The sequence below is a fragment of the Equus caballus genome, chromosome 1 (genome assembly GCF_041296265.1).
Source record: "Equus caballus isolate H_3958 breed thoroughbred chromosome 1, TB-T2T, whole genome shotgun sequence".
Taxonomy (NCBI): Eukaryota; Metazoa; Chordata; class Mammalia; order Perissodactyla; family Equidae; genus Equus; species Equus caballus.
The window spans coordinates 196,350,485-196,367,108 of NC_091684.1; the positions used below are offsets into that span (position 1 = coordinate 196,350,485).

At 39.0% G+C, this 16,624-nt stretch overlaps 1 long non-coding RNA gene across 1 annotated transcript in view; it reads left to right on the forward strand.

Moving 5' to 3' along the window:
• LOC106782224 (uncharacterized) overlaps window positions 1-16,624 on the forward strand; it is a 78,158-nt gene that overhangs the window by 48,086 nt on the left and 13,448 nt on the right. The window contains exon 5 of the long non-coding RNA XR_011441192.1: window positions 11,635-11,733. This is a non-coding gene — a long non-coding RNA (uncharacterized lncRNA). The remainder of the gene's footprint in view (window positions 1-11,634; window positions 11,734-16,624) is intronic.

The following is a 16,624-nucleotide window of genomic DNA, read 5'->3' on the forward strand; positions in this document are numbered from 1 at the left end:
ACAAATCGGTGTGAAGACCAAATAGCCAGACCTTAAGGAAGTTTGCTAAATCTATTAACTGAGTTAAATTTATAAGTTACTAACAATACCTTTCAGTGGGCTGCTGAAATTGTTTTTCTTATTTAAATTTTTTAGTAATTATTCTAATTACATTATTTTTTAAATTTGTGTACATTATGTACTAAAAAAAAAACTCCCGTTAAAAAAATTGGAAACTGAAAGCAGATAAAATGAAAATTTACTTGGATTGACTTTCCACCCTAAATAATGTGTTTAGGGTTAACATACTTAAGAAATGGGGATTTTGCTTTAGAAAAGTAGCTTAAACAAAAACCCAAGCAAGGTGTGAATCTGTAACTTAGGAAAACTGGGTTAAGACTTTAAAACCGAGGAGTAAACAAAATAAAGACAACAATTTAGAAAATAGTCCACCTGTTTTCCCTCGACTATCAACTTTTTAAAGGCGTTGCGTGTACACAGAAAGTGCCACCTAAACAATCTAGTCTGCTTAAGGATTTAAAGTAACTGTCAGATTTCAGCATTCCTAGGGTGTAGCTAAATTTCTCAGAAAATGTATAAATATTTCTCAGATGACTTTGAATATATGAAGTGACTCTCAGCTAATGGAAACTGAACGGGGGCTGGAGTTTTTCCCCAAAGCCTAATGTTTAGAATTTTAATCTCCCATACTCAGTCGGCCCTAATTAGAGGAATTGAGCACGCCGCAGACATCTATCACCGTGATGTGACTCTGGGGAGGGCTGTGTGTGTAATTCATCACCGCGCATATCTGCCGTCCCTTCTTCCCTCGTGACGGTTAGAAGGAAGAGAGGCAAGTTAGAGTCACCATATTGTATAAACAAGTCTGCATCTCATCAGTTCAATTATTTTACTTTCTTAGAAAAACAGCCTTGTTTTAAAAAATGGCTCATGTCCCTTTTTAAAATTCTTTTTATTATCTAGACGCATGGGCATTTTCTTCTCCTCACCTGAAAACAACTGAGCTTTCTCCCTGGGTGGGGGTGGGGGAAGTTGCTGACTGTCTGTGAAGGGTGTGCTGTTCTGTCTCAAAGGACAGAGTTTCTCCGTGGGAAGCCCCGGTGCTGATCCCCGGAACACCTGGCCTCTCTTTGGAGATTTCCATCCAAGTACTGAGAGAGTCTGAACTTTCTTCATTCATGAGATCGTGACAAGGCTGCCAAACACGTGTTGCCTCGTTATTGCTTTTACAGATCGTGCCATAAGCTGTGACTGAATACTAGGAGAAAGGTCATTAAAAGTGAAAGAAAGAAATGGCTTATTTATGAAAATTCACGAATTTAGAATTCTGTAGCACCTATGTATAAACTAAAAATACAGAGGGACAGTAAGTGTTAATAAACTTTCAGTGTTGAACGATATTCTTTTGATGGGCCATCAACAGCTTGAGTTTGCGTATGAGTGGCAGCTTCTGCAAACTAAATGCTGATATTTGTACTCTGCAGCACAGTAATGAGAAAAGGGGTGGAAGTTGTCTTTCGAAGGAAAATAGTAAAGAATAAAGGAGTCTATTCCCTACAGTTTCCCAATGAGATTGTACACTTTGAGTTAGTCAGCCCAAATGTAAGTATGTCTCATTCAAAATTTCAAATTAAAAAATTTTTCCATCAGGCAAACTGGAGTAGGCAGAAACAACATAGATTACTAGGTCCAAGGTTCAAAACCCATTGGAAGTATCAGAGTGGACCAGCAAGATGGTCAGCAGGAAGCAATTACTGGACCCTGAACAAAATTTGCTTTTGTGGCAACTCTTCTTGGTAGATAAAGCAAAGCATCTTAAAGACATGGCATTTAATTCTGGACCTTTGGTCTGAAGACAAGTCAAGAGGTTCTTAGAGCTCTGAGGAGTAGCTGGTAAATGAGAAAGCTTATGCCTGAAAACAGAAACAAAAGACCTTCAGCGAAAAAGGCCCAATATGAATGCAGCAAGAGGAAATGTAAATCAGGAATTGTTCAAAGACAAAAGTGATGGTAGCAGAAGCAGAGCAGTGGACCTTGAGTTGTGTCTTAGAATTTGGACTTAAATAAAGACAGAATCAAATGAGCTGTCCCCGTGCAAAGAAGGGCAAACATAAAATTTTAGAAGAGGATTTAAAACTGAGACCATGGTCAGAGCTTACATCGTGCTTCTAGCCATCTGAAGCTAGGTTAATTCCTGAACTCCTTAATTAGAAGAAAGCATATCTATGTTACCAAGACTCTTGACATTGCCAAGGCTCTTGACAGTGCTTCAACATTGGCAATTTAGGATCCAAGAGAAAAGTCAAGAAAAAGCACTGGTCATGCAATCTTAGCAAATTTTATTTAAGTCTTGGCTCTAAGCTCTATCAGGAAAGCGGATTGTGACTGAGCCAAAATCTGTCTCAGGAAGAAAAATATTTGAGAAGATCTATTTTTATAGATTTTAAAGATTTTATTATACTTTCTTCTACCACCTCCTCCCAGGTTAGCCCCTCCACAACAACTCCTTACGTAATGATTAAGAATAATTATCGGTAAGAAAATTTGTATTTTGGGGAGTCTACCTTATTTTGTTTGGTTATATATTTCTTGAAATTGTTCCAGATACTCTAGTCTCCTGATTCTCTCCCTGCTATGTCACCTGTCAAAGATTCCATATTAAACATTTTTCTAACAGCCAGGGATACAAGAGCCCCAGTGAAGCAGTTTATAAGCAAGTCAAAGGCAGAAAATATGATTAGGTTCACTGGGCCAACCAAGGGACCAGAGGAGAGCTAGTATGTTTAAAAGACAAACAATCAAAAACAACAAAAAAATTCACTAACTGATTACTGAACTGGGTTAAATATGTTACTTATCATTGCCTTTGTTTTCAAAGGTCCAAATGAAAGAAACCCATCTTCATCTAGTTGAAACCTTAACCCCAGATTAATATTTCCTTGTGACTGACAGCGAGGCTATTTATTAATATAGTCACCATTTGTAAAACTGGCATGTGACCAGGATAGTCTGTGATTTCGATATTTCCAAATACTTTGTTTTGTAACTAGGAGTTTTGTCCTTATCTATTCTGTATTAGCGAACAGACAAGAAGTAACATTTTCTGGCTGGTGGTGCGTTAAATCAGGCCGGGCACCCTCAGAGCAGGTCAGTGAGGGACATCGGGCAGTGAGCACAGAAGGTCTAGCACCTGGGCCCATGGCTGTCTCCTTATAATTTGAATAGAATATTTTCAGATTACTCCAGCAAGAAAAGGTTGCAGGTGGTATCAGAGATTGTTTCTCATGTAGTTAAATTGAATTCAGGCGTATGTCAAGTATCCAGCAGAAGGAGGAGTGATCAAGTTCGCGTAAAATGAAGATATGCCAATATTTTGTGATCTAACTTTTAAAGCAATTTCCCACTTGAATTTCTGGAAAGGATTTAGAAAGGACTTAATTCCAAAAATGTTTTTGTAAAAATATTATAAGATTATCAGTCTTTCCTTTGAAGCAAAAGAAGGGAAGAATCAGTCCTCTTCTTTGGGGGAAAATAACCCATTTATAATGTCTAAGTCAAGGCAGCAAAAGAAAAAGAGAAGTGAACAGCAAGATTGGTACCAGCAGTGTGCGTGGGGGCACTTTATGAAGGTGAAGCAAAGACAACGCCTGCTTGCCCGCGCCGGGAGACAAAGGCATTGGGAAGGAGAACAAATTATCTGGAGTGAGAGCTTTTTTTTCTTTGTTCTCGTGTTTTAGGTCATCCTTTGATCCAGCAGCGCTGAGTCATCAGCTTGAAGAAGTGATTAGATTCAATGCCAGGCAGAGTGTCGTGTTCTTTGTGGGAGCTCAGTAAACATTAATCAAGGGAGCTCATGAGAATTTACAGAGCAGAATAACAGTGCCATCCACACACACTAGGAGCTGGAGCAGGCCTGGCATTTAAAATCTGGGCTACACGGGTGTCTGTCTCACTTTGGTGATCCTGTTTCAAGTGCAGGTTGACTCCTTTGACAAGTGGGTATTTCCATCTATCTTGAATGTCTAATCACTTTTTCCTGTAAAGCTCCCTGAAAAAGACAAGAAACTAAAGTACCAACAGTTGTCTATCGAAATTGTCAAAGAAGTTTGACATCTTTCTAAATAATAAAAATGATATGGGTAATTCTTCAGCACAAAAGTTGCATTTTTTTTTTTTTTTTTGAAGTTTGGTCCTGAGCTAACATCTGTTGCCAATCTTCTTTTTTTTCCCTTCTTCTCCCCAAAGCCCCGCAGTACACAGTTGTATATTCTAGTTGTGGTCCCTCTGGTTTTCCCAGGTGGGACGCCACCTCAACATGGCCTGATGAGTGGTGCCATGTCCTCACCCAGGATCTGAACCAGGGAAACCCTGGGCCACTGAAGCAGAGCATGTGAACTTAACCACTCGGCCCCAGGGACGGCCCCAAAAGTTGCAATTATTGGATCTGAAGATTTAAAATATTCGCAGTTAGGGAGCCAGCCCAGAGGCACAGCAGTTAAATTCACACGTTCCAATTTGGCAGCCTGGGGTTTGTTGGTTTGGATCCCAGGTGCCAACCTATGTACCGCTCCTCAGGACATGCTTTGGGAGGAGTCCCACAGATAAAGTAGAGGAAGATGGGCACAGATGTTAGCTCAAGGCTAATCTCCACACCACCACCCCCCCAAAAAAAGAAAAAATAAATAAAAGGAAAAAAATAAAATAGAATATTCACAGTTATACATTTTAGTAATTAAATAGATAAGTATTTAGGGAACTTTCTATGAGCCAGGCTATCAAATAAAGTGAATTTCATCACTGTCAATTATTAAAATTATCATCAATACTTAGCTGGTGATAGAGTTGCACATTAATGTGTGCAACTAATGTGGCAGTGGGTTGAGGGAGAAGGGTGGAAGAAGCATAGGTCCCGTAAGGAAAATGGCAGAAGAGGAAAATAACTTTCAGGCATTCTGTTGGTACTTTCCTCTACCTCATTCTCGTAGTCTTTAATCTTTACATTCCCCCTCCAAGGTTGCAGTAATTGCCTATCTTCCCTGTAGTTCTTCTTTATTTTTTATTCCTTAACAAGTCTTTAACAGCTTACTCCTGAAAAATCTTGGCTTAAAGTTATGTGCTGCTTCTAGCAATTAGGTTACTTAGCTAGAACTTGAAGTTATGTCTGTTTTACTCTGATTTTATAGTTTTAACCACATTGCCTCAGCATTTAGGGGCAACACTTCTGCTATCACATCCCTACTCAACAATGTTATATCATTCCTAGCTAAAAAAAAAAAAAACAGACTAATGGTTCCAGGAACCTGTAGCACCAAGTCTGAACTAATGGTCCACTTTACTCAATGACACAATCATTTCAAATCCTATTGTTTATTGTGGGAAATATTCCTAATTTCCAGAAACCAAGCATCCCAGTTTATGCATTATCACCTGAGTTCTAATTTCCTTACCATCTTGGACATGCCCTAATCTGATCTCATCTTTCATCCACTTTGTGAGGGACAAAATGGAAACACTGTGCCCTTGGACGTCCTGAATCAGTAATTAACAATCCATAAATCTTCACTACCTTACTTCTGCTCACCTTCCAGCCTTATCTAAGATTTAACTGTCTGCTGAGGACAATGCTTTGCCTACATCCCTCAGATCTAGCGGTAGGCAGGATGTCTTCCACTTTCAAAAGCTTTATTTTCAGCATTTCACTTTCCTACCACCACTTCTTATTGGTCCAACTTACTTATCCTTCTGTATTCGTTTTCTTCAATCATAAGCACCCTCTTGTCTGCACTTTCATTTCCACTCAGTTTGCGTGTGTTGATCTATTATTAAAATTATCGCATTGAAAACATTCCTAACTCTCTTGCCCACTCAACCTCCATCATCCTTGAATGCAGAGTCTTCCATCTCTGGGCACGCTACCAAACTGCCAGGTATAGCTGGGGGAACATATCACGAGCATGGTGATCAGTTTCACTATTGTCACAATTGCAAACATAAATAAACAATGCTGCAAAGGAAACCTATTTTTATTGGTATCTTTTCTTTATCTTCCAAGTTCTCACCACCTCCCTTCACTTTCAGGGAACGATTTCACTTCATATTTCATTGAGAAAATAGAATCTACACAGGAAAAGAACTATTTTTTTCCACCAATACCTCTGTAATCCAACGCAAATTTGTATCCTTCATCTGTCTTTTCTTTTATTCCTTTCTAATCAGTCTCTTTTGTCCTTGGTTCTGGATAATATCCATTTGATTTTACTCAAAATTTTCACTTTCTCACTATGCATCACTTTCTTCTGAATCATCAAATTATCTTGCTCCACTGGATTATTAAGATTAGCTGATCTAGTGTCTCCTACTAAATGCATTAAAACTCCACTGTCCAAAACACAAATAAATAAATTCCTCCCTGACGACACAATCCCTCTAATGACAGGCCACTCCTATTCCTCTTCATAGAAAAATAGCCAAAGCATCTTCTAAAATTTGTGTCTGATTTTCTCACCTTCTATTTACTTGTCAACCAATTTTAGTTGGGCTTCTGCTCCACAACTACTGAAACTGTACTAACCAAGGGGATAAAAAAAAACCTGGCCAAACTTATCAGTATTTCTTTAGCATCATCTTTCTTGAAATCTCATCAACCCCCCTTGTTTTCTGGGATAGTTCCTCTCTTGGATTCCTTGAAATCACACATCCCTGACTTTCTTCTCCTCTCTCCCTTTCCCTCCTCCTTTTCAGGACAGACTTACTTGGAACTTTAGATGTGGGCATGTCCCAGAGGTCAAGTTAGAGTCTGTTTTTGGTTTCTAACTATTCTGTGGACTTGGTGATTGCATCCTATACCATGGCTGTAAATAACATTTATATGTGATGATTACTCAATTTATATATTCACAAGGTTAATACATATTTTACTATACATCTTTAGTTGGATATCTAACAGGTATCTCAGATTTAGCGTGTCCAATACACATTACAACATGTCTCCCTTCCCAGGAGTCCCCTTCTCAGTAAGCAGCGTTGCAGATCCCTGTATTTTTCTCACTCATGTTTTCCTCCTCCAACTCATCATCAAGTGCTTTCAGGAATAACTCAAATATTTCTAAATATACCCCATTCGATCGATTTTTTGTATAACAGTAGAATGATGGTTATTTAAAAAAATCCAATCAAATAATGCCCCTTTCCAGCTGTAAAAATTCTTCAATGACTTTGCATGTTTTAAAAAATAAAATCCAAACTTCTTGCTATAGTCTCAGACCTGCCAGCTGATTTTCCTATTCTTAACTCTCCTTCATTTATACCTACAAACACACAGACTTTCCTTTTGTCCCTCCTTCTGGCCTCCGGCCCTGAACTTTTCTTCTCCATCTTTTGCCTGAACTGCCTGTCTCAGGACTTCGCGGTTCTGGTTCCTTTCTGTTGCTTGTTTCTCAGCTCACGTCTCGTTGGTAGAGAAGCACTTCATTTTCACCCCATGTAGGCATCCTCCCCCGTTCTTTCATCATGTCATCTTGTTCATTCATTTTATTTCAAAATATGTTATCATACTATTTTTCTTTTCCATTTAAATGTACATTCAATCAGGACAAAGATTTTGTCTCTTCTGACAACAAGATGAGACCTAGAGCTTTCTTGCCTAGAACCGACACTTGCACATGGTAGGTGCTCAATAATTATCTGTTAAAGAATGAGTCAATGGATATGTCATGTCCCAGAATCATCAGGGAAATATAAATGCCTAAAAAAGAAACTGTAGAACCCAAAGTTCAAAAGCCCATTACCATTTTCAAAAGAATTGCACTTGTATGAGTATGATGATGAAAACCTTGCTATTTCTAGACTATCAACAGACAGCTAATAGTGTAGAATGTGGATAATGTGAGTCTTATAAGTGACATTTTAAAGTTCCAAAACAAGATAATTTCTTACTTCAGAAATTCTAGTATTTTAAAATTCAGTTTTCTTACCATTGTTGGAAAGCTCTGATGTTTCCTAAAGAAACTGGAGCCACATTCTGTCCATTAAACCTCTGCTTTGGTTAACTAGGTACATAGCACACAGGACAGGGAGGGGAAAGTTGCATTAATGGACCTTCTGTTTTCTTTCAGGATTAGGCAAATCCATTTCAGAGATGCTGCTGTGTTTTTACTCTAAATCCATTAATCTCCTTTTACCCTTTTAGATTTACTTCTTTCTAGGTGTCTAAAACCATTCATTTCTGCTTCTATTTTGAAAACAAAAAATCACTCTGGAGAATGGATGGAGGTTTTGTTGAGAGAGTGGTCATGTAAAAACAGAGCTCCAGAAATGGGTGGGTGTGTTTCACAATGATCACCCTTCTTTATCCAAAAGCATAAGTGCAGGTTCATTGATTATTCTGGAATATAAAGTGATCGTTCAGGTGCCTGATGGTGATCCTTGTTCAGTTATTTTGAAGAGTTATTGTTGGGAGACAATTCTTTATGGATCTCTCATGTTTACCCATGTCTTGCTAGTATGACACTCGCAGTCCTTCTTTGTAGACTCTCTCTTCAAGGATGTCTGTACAGCAAACAACCTTGGGAACAGAGACAGCATCTCCCTCTGAAACAAAGGGTGTGCACGCTTACTGTCCTCTTTAATACATTTCCATTGCCTGTGTTCAGGATTCCTCTTCTATAGTGAAAAACAACTTATGCATTTGGCACAAGCCCTCTTTTCATTGCCGTGTGAGACTTGGGGCTTGGGAACAGGTGCAAAATTATGATATTTTGGTTACTATTACTGCTCTGAGTAATAAAGTCTGCTTGTGTCTCGCCTAGGAGTTGTGTCCTTCTACCAGCATCTAAACTGTTTGCTCATGAGAAGGTTAAAAGTTCAGATCCTTCACAGTTCTTGACAGTCTTCAGTATTTATCTAGTCATCTACGGGTTAATCAATGCCTTTTGCTCCCTATCTGGCAGCAACTGTTTATCTCCGGTTTTTTAACTATTTGGATAGCATTATGAAACTTTTTGTACTGTACAGACCAAATCCTATCCAAGTGAAATTCCACAGAACTCTATCACTTTCTATTTTCTTTCCATCTTTTAAAACTTAACCTTGACTTTTTGTTTTATTTGCTCTATTCTGGGAAAGATGTAAAAAGAAAAATTTATGTTTCTTTTGAAGAGTCATTTGTTGGGAGACAAATCTTTGTGGAGCTCTCATGTTTCCACATGTCTTGCTAGCATGACACAAACTGTCCTTTTTTCCAGACTCTTTTCGAGGATGTCTGTATAGCAAACAACCTTGGGAAATAGAGATAGTGTCTCTATTATTGTATTGGCGATGTGTTCCCATAGAAATACTACAAGCTTTGCTCTGATAAAAATCTCTTTGGAGAAATTTGAGCATTTGGGCAAAGTGTTGTATATTTGATAGCCTCTGTGCACTTAAAATCTCGATAAATCTCAGAATGAGTTAGTTTAATGAAAAGTGAGTCTCTGTTACATAGCGAACTCAGAAACACATAAGTTTAGGGGCCAACTCGGTGGTGCAGAGGTTAAGTGTGCCCATTACGCTTTGGGGGCCCGGGGTTCACTGGTTCGGATCCTGGGTGTGGACATGGCACTACTTGGCAAGCCATGCTGTGGTAGGCATCCCACATACAAAGTAGAGGAAGATGGGCACAGATGTTAGCTCAGGGCCAATCTTCCTCAGCAAAAAGAGGAGGATTGGCAGCAGTTAGCTCAGGGCTGAACTTCCTCAAAAAAAAAGAAATATGTAAGTTGAAATATACCACAAACTAAATTGTCATTATGTTAGGAGTTCTTCAGAGCTTTGTGAGGTATGGATATTAAAATAATTTCATGGACTGTAACATCTCTCCCCGGTTTGTTTGTTTGTCTATTTATTCATTCATTTTAGAGAATTCTAACTGAATAAGATGTGTGGACTTGTACTTGGAGGACTTCAGATAGAAAAATAGTCTTATTTTCCCAGAAATATACACAAACTCCTTTATATATAACTTCCCATGTGGACTCACTAGATGCCTTGATATTCACCATTAACTGAATAAAAATATATTCCAAAACTCATCAAATTTAAAAAATTAAAAAAAGAACTGCTGTGTGTACATTCAAACAAGATGTTTTCTGTCCTAGAATTTAGGTGCTTCAGTGGAAGGAACATTGGAACAACAGGAGTGCCCACTGAGAACTTCACAATGTACGACTGTCCTGAGGGCTCACTAGAAAATTCATATACAATAAACGAACCATGTAGGGAGTGAATGATGAGACCATACAAATGTAAGAGGACCCAGAACGCAAACCACAGTAATCTTAAGACGGCGATTTTTAGGGAAGTCAGATTTGAATTTAATAAACCAAAATGTGATCAAGCATGCATCAAACTGTCTTAGCCCATTCAGGCTGCTATAACAAATCATAACAGACTGGGTAGCGTACGGACAGCAGACGTTGATTTCTCACGGTTCTGGAGGCTGAAGTCCAGGATCAAGGCGCCAGCACGTGGGGTTCTGAGGAAGGTCCTCTTCCTGGGTCCCAGCCAGAGCTGCCTGCTCCCTGGATCTCTATAGGGTCTCTTTGACAGGAACACTAGCCTCATTCATGAGGCTCCACCCTCAGGACCTAGTCTCTCTCAAAGGCCCCACTCCTAAGACCATCACACTGGGCATTAGGATTTCAACATATGAATTGAGGCAGGGGCACACACATTCAGACCACTGCATAAGCCACTTTTAGAGACTGAAGCCTGCTTGTCTTCTGTAACATACAAAAAAAATCTGCCAAATGCTTGCTGTGTGTCCAGCATTGCATATAAAACAACAATCAAAACAGGGGAGAGCCCAGACGGCCTGGTGCTTCCAGTTTGATAGACATTGACTAAGCAATTATTTCAAGTAATTTAAATTCAACATCTTGCTAAATGCTATGAAGAAGCTACTCCAGTGTTATAGAAGAGATGTGGTTAGTTTCCCGCTAAGGCAGGGCTCCTGAGGACGTGGTGGACATGCTGGCGTGGAGTGGGAGTGGAGGTCTCTCCGGGGTTGATCACGGAGAAGGGCTTGTGGGGCTAGACTCCAACCCTCACATTTCTGTATCAGGGCTTCCCAAAGCGAGGGAGAGTATTTGCTGCTAAAAGAGACATCTTAGTATCTGCTAATTCCTTGTTCTGCTCCCACAACCACCACGCAAATTTTTGATGGTGTGGTACTTGCTATAACTTGCCTTCAGTGAGGGAGAATATGAGCCATATTTCACATCATTGTACCTTTTATAAAATATTATTGGGAAAACAAGTTGACTTTCCATGTTGCTGGGCTTCAGGAAGAAAAAGCACTAACTTGAGCACTCTTGTCCCATTTGCAGGTTTATTATAAATTAGCATATTAGCCTTTGGGCTTTTCTAGATGAGGGTGTGTGAAGTTAGTTGTGTGTCCAGCTCGGAGACATGGACACCTTTAAAATGTGACCCTCAACCAGTCTGTGCATCTCTGAGTCTTTACCAGATTTCAGACAGTGGTGAATTCACTGAGGTAAATACTGTCTTGTAGGGTGCAGGGGCCAGGTTCGGGGGCCAGAAGGACCTCTTCAGTTTGCATGCTCTTCCTTGTTTAATGAGAACTATTTGTTCCTTTAGAACTGATGCAGAAACAATCAGGGAACATCTGCTTATTCATGCCTGATCAATGATCAGAAGCGAGTAGAAAATGATGGAGTGGCAGTTACACTGGATAATGTAAGTCCATGTCTGACAGCCAGTATTGCATGTTCCTTTCCCCAATGCAGATATCGTGCATCTAGTTAAAGCAAGATGAAGTGTAAATTTAAAAATAGAACAATAGACTCTAGTTATTTTTATTATTCACAGATGACAATTATCAAATATAATAGACTAAAATAAAATTATTTTTGAAAGTTATTAATACTAACAGTAAATATCAACACAAACCAAAATCACTGCAATAAATAAGTGCAAAGGAGCATATGTAGATAAAAGCCCTTCAGGAAATCATCTCCTGCCTTTGCCTCCCGACTCTCAAGAGGACGTGAGGACGTTTAGATGGAACTTTCCGTTAATGCTGTTACATTAGTGCGTGTGTGCGTATGTGTGCGTTAGTGTATTTTCTCTGCTAGCATAACCTTTACCACATAGACTATATTTTCCATATTTCAAGTGACTCATTCTCACACGGGCAGGTCCTGTCTGGCGCCGTTCATAGCACCGCGCTCTACTGCACTCGCAAACTGACATCTCTGAACGACAAGGACAACCACTGAAAATGGAGGTCAACTAAACCTCGCATCAGCAACCCATGAATTCATCCCATTCAAAATCCTTAAAATCCCTGAGGATCTTTGGGTCATGGAAGTCGGAGAGTTTTTCTGACAAAGCTAAATGTGGTAGTTGATATTCTTCTGCATTAGAATAAATTTTGATAAATTTAATTGGGATATTAAGTCATAATTATTTAGCATTAATATTAATTCTTCGTATAATAGGCAAGGATGACATGAGCATAAATTTTATTTGGTGTGAAATATGTAAATGTTTTACCTTCAATATTATAGAAAGGTTTTAAATATTGCATAAATTATGGTACACATCCTTAAATGTTAATTTACCTTGTAGATGTTAGAGAGATACATAGAGAAAACTACCTACAAGAAATACTTAAATATAGAAATATAAATTCCTACAAACTGTATGAAAAATGTTTCCCCGTAAATTTTCACATTTAACAAACAGGATCAAAATTTCCAAAATTTATTTTTTATTGTGTTTTTGGATTATGTGGCTGTATAGACAGATTAGTGATCATCCTGGTGAATGAAACTAACATCATTTTCTCAAATTTCTAATTATGGCTTTGTGCTGACTTTTTTCCGAATTTCCTGATTTCTAAATTCATACTTTCAGTCCTTTTATAACATAATCTCTTGGATGCATCTCCTGCATTGTAATTTGACTGGACACAGATTCTCTTTGTTAGGTAAGTTTGCACTGCACTTGAAACTGTGTAAAAATTATCTCTGACATCCAATCATCATTGAAATAGTAGCAAGACTAAGACTTTCATAGAGAGAAAACAAACTGATAGAGTTTTTCCATTGAGTCTGATACTAACTTTAATAAAGGCAAAACATACACTACTGTCTTGTTTCAGCCATGGTTATTTTGGTTACGAATGACAGCACAACTCTATCTATCTTTAGCACAAAAAGAACTTATTGACTCAAAGGACGGCAGCGTCTTCAGACATGGCTGGCTCCAGGAATTCAGAGTCCTGAGAACTCTTTATCTCCCTCTCTCTAGGCTCTCTTTGACTTCATTCTCAGACAGATGCTGTTGAAACAACAAGTTGCCTCAGGCGATGGCTAATTTACTGTTCCTTGGAGGTTGGCCTGTCAGAGAGAAAACTAAAAAGTATGTGTTTTTCCAGATAGCTCCAGTGAAAGTCCCAGCAAAGATTCTTATCAGCTCAGCTTGGGCCCTACAGTGGTTTTTGGACTAATTACTTGTCCGTGGAATGGAGAACTCTGATTAGTCAGACATGTGCACACGCTTGCCCCTGGGGCTTGAAAGCATTTTCGCCCCCTAAAACCAGTCATTGATCCAGATAATGGCACACTAGATCCTTAAAGACACAGATCCCAAGCAGACCAGAAATGAATGTTTCTTGCTCTTCCTGAGCCCAGATCTTCAGAAGAACCATTCTGAGGAAATTCAGATAACGTTTTTTCATAATTTTGTGTTTATATATATATATATATATATATATATACACATAAATAAAACTTGGGAAGTTTTTTCTGCATTTAGTCATTATCAGTCAAGTAGAACACATTTATCAAAGCAATCTATTTTAACGAGTGAAATATACACATAGTACTCTGTGTGCTGAGTGGCATTGCATCCCAGGTAGGGAAATAGTTACATTTATGATCTGAGGAATAATTCCAAGTTAGTGTTAAAACAATTAAGTCAAGATTATTTGGAGGAACAAAACTGAGTTTGTGGCTATTCCAATCTCTTTATTTCTTCTCCATTGGTCTCCTGTTATTCACTACTAGATTCTACTTTCCTACTAATTTTGCTATACAGTGATGGATACATGGTGAAGTAGCTGAGAATATGAACTTGGAGGCCAGGATGAATGAAGGTTTAGGGGTGCAAGACGGGCCTTTCTTACTAGCTGTGTTTCCTTGGGTGAATGCCTCAGCTTCTCCTGGCAGCGGTTTAGAGCAGATGGATTTGGAACCCATCGCCAAGCCTTGTAGCCGCATTCTTGCCAATGGTATCATTTCCTCTGTTAGAATGTCCCACATAGAAATCAATTGAACCCTCTGAATCTTCTGATTCTGAACTTAGGAGCAATTACAAATGCAATCACACAAGCCAGCAGGCAGGTGCTGCTCATGCCCATCTCTACGAGGCCTTCAACACTGCCTGGAAAGTCTCTGTATTCTCCAAGGCTTCTTTCTAACCCATTCTCCAATTACTTCAAAGCTCTATTTCTCTTCTCAGACCTCCCATATGACCACTTTCCCTCTTCTTTTTACACCCCATCAACTTCTTCCAGCCTCCTAACGCTCAGGATTTTCTGCACCTTCAGCCTCTCGTTCCGTGCCTCCCGTCCCGGTTCAGTTCTCTCACTGGCTTCGGAGCCCATCTCCTCCTTTTTCCCAGGACTATCCCACCACTGGTTTCCCCTCTTCTACGTTTTCCATTTGTTCTCTGTTTTAATACCTTCTGAATTATTTTCGTATTGCTGCTGTAATAAATTACCACAAATTTAGTGGTTTAAAACAAGACAAATTTACTATCTTGTAGTTCTGGAGGTCAGAAGTCTGAAATTGGTCTTCAAGGGGTAAAATTGAGGTGTCAGCAGGGCTGTTCCTCACAGAGGCCTTAAGAGAGAGTCTGTTTCCTTGCCTTTTCCAAATTCTAGAGCCTGCCTGGATTTCTTCACTCGTGGCCCCCAGTTAGCCATCATATGATTCCAATCTCTGCCTCCATCCTCACATCTCCTCTTATTCTGACACTCCTGTTTTCGTTTTATAATGAACCTTATGATTATATTGGGCCCGCCCAGAAAATCCAGGAATATCTTTCCATCTCGAGATACGAAACTTAACCACATTTGCAAAGTCACTTTTTCCATGTAAGGTAACATATTCACAGGTTTCAAGATTGGGGCATAAACACCTTTGGGGACCGTTATTCTGGCCCCCACACTTTCCTATCCCCACTATTCAATGCTGATTCCTTTCCTGTTCTTGTCCCTTAACCCTACTTTATGATCACCTCCTTTCTGACCTCTTCAGAGCCAATCTTCCTGAATTGTCCACACAACTTTTTTCTTCATCATCCTGCATACACACATGCACACACACACACGCACACACACACACGCACACACACATTCTATGAAAACCAACTCCATCAAGGCCACTAAGTCCTGTTCAGTTCTTAGCTTACTTGACCTTGCAGCATTATTTACACCGCTGACCGCACATCGCTTCTTGAAAAGCATTTCCCTAGGCTTCCATGACACCTACTTTTCCAGTTTTCCTCCTCTCCTATTCCTTTTTAGTTTACTTTCAGGAATTTTTTTCTGCTTAATTATGTTCACGTTAGTTTTTCTCTAGGTTCTGTTCCTAGCCTTATTTTCTATTCACTGTACACAATCTCTCTAGGTCATTTAAAAAACTCCATCATTTCAAATTCTTTAAGGAATACCAATGACTTTCTAGTTTCTATTCTTAGTATAAACCTCTTTTTTATTTCATAGCATATATACAACTTATTACTGTAATTTTCAATTAAATGGTGATTTTACTTTATGCCCTAATCCTTTTCCATTTCTTGCATTCTTTATACTCAAACATAAGTCTTGAAATTCATTCTTGAGTTTGCCTCTTTCTGCCATCAATCTGTCATAACTCTTGTGCTCTTTCTTCTAAATCCTACATCCTGAAATTTTGTAATTCCCTCCATTTTTCTGGCCACTACCATAGCTCATGCCAAGATGAACTCTTGCATGAACTATTGCTGGTTCTGTCTGAAATCACACAAACACACTCACATGCACACAATTGCACACACATGCACATGCACAACTCAAACCTTTGTACTCCATCCTCAGCCATTTGTTAAACTACTATTCAATCTGCAGATCTCTGTTTCAACACTGCTTTCTCTGAGAGGCCTTGCCACACACCATTCCACAGCTGGTCCCAATCATAGGGTCTCTGCTTCTCTCAGGTGGCACTCATTTCCCTCTACAGTAACTGTGATTTGCTTTTCTGTATCTTCCAGAGGATGCTTAGGTGCAGGCCACTGGTTAGTACTTTATGCATAGTGTATTATAAAGTTGCTATAGTTCTATGGGTATTTATATGCACTTAATACCTAATTATGGATGGCTAATAAATAGTAACTTTCTTTTCTTTTTTTTTACTTTTTCTCATTAGAAATAAACATGTAAATGTTAAAACTGTCTACTTAATATGGACCTGTGCCAGCAAATAAAATATGGTTTTTAATATTTCTATTGATCAGATTTGCACATCTATGAAAATTGAGAGAGACATTAGCGCCTAGGGTTTTACATCTGCAAATATTG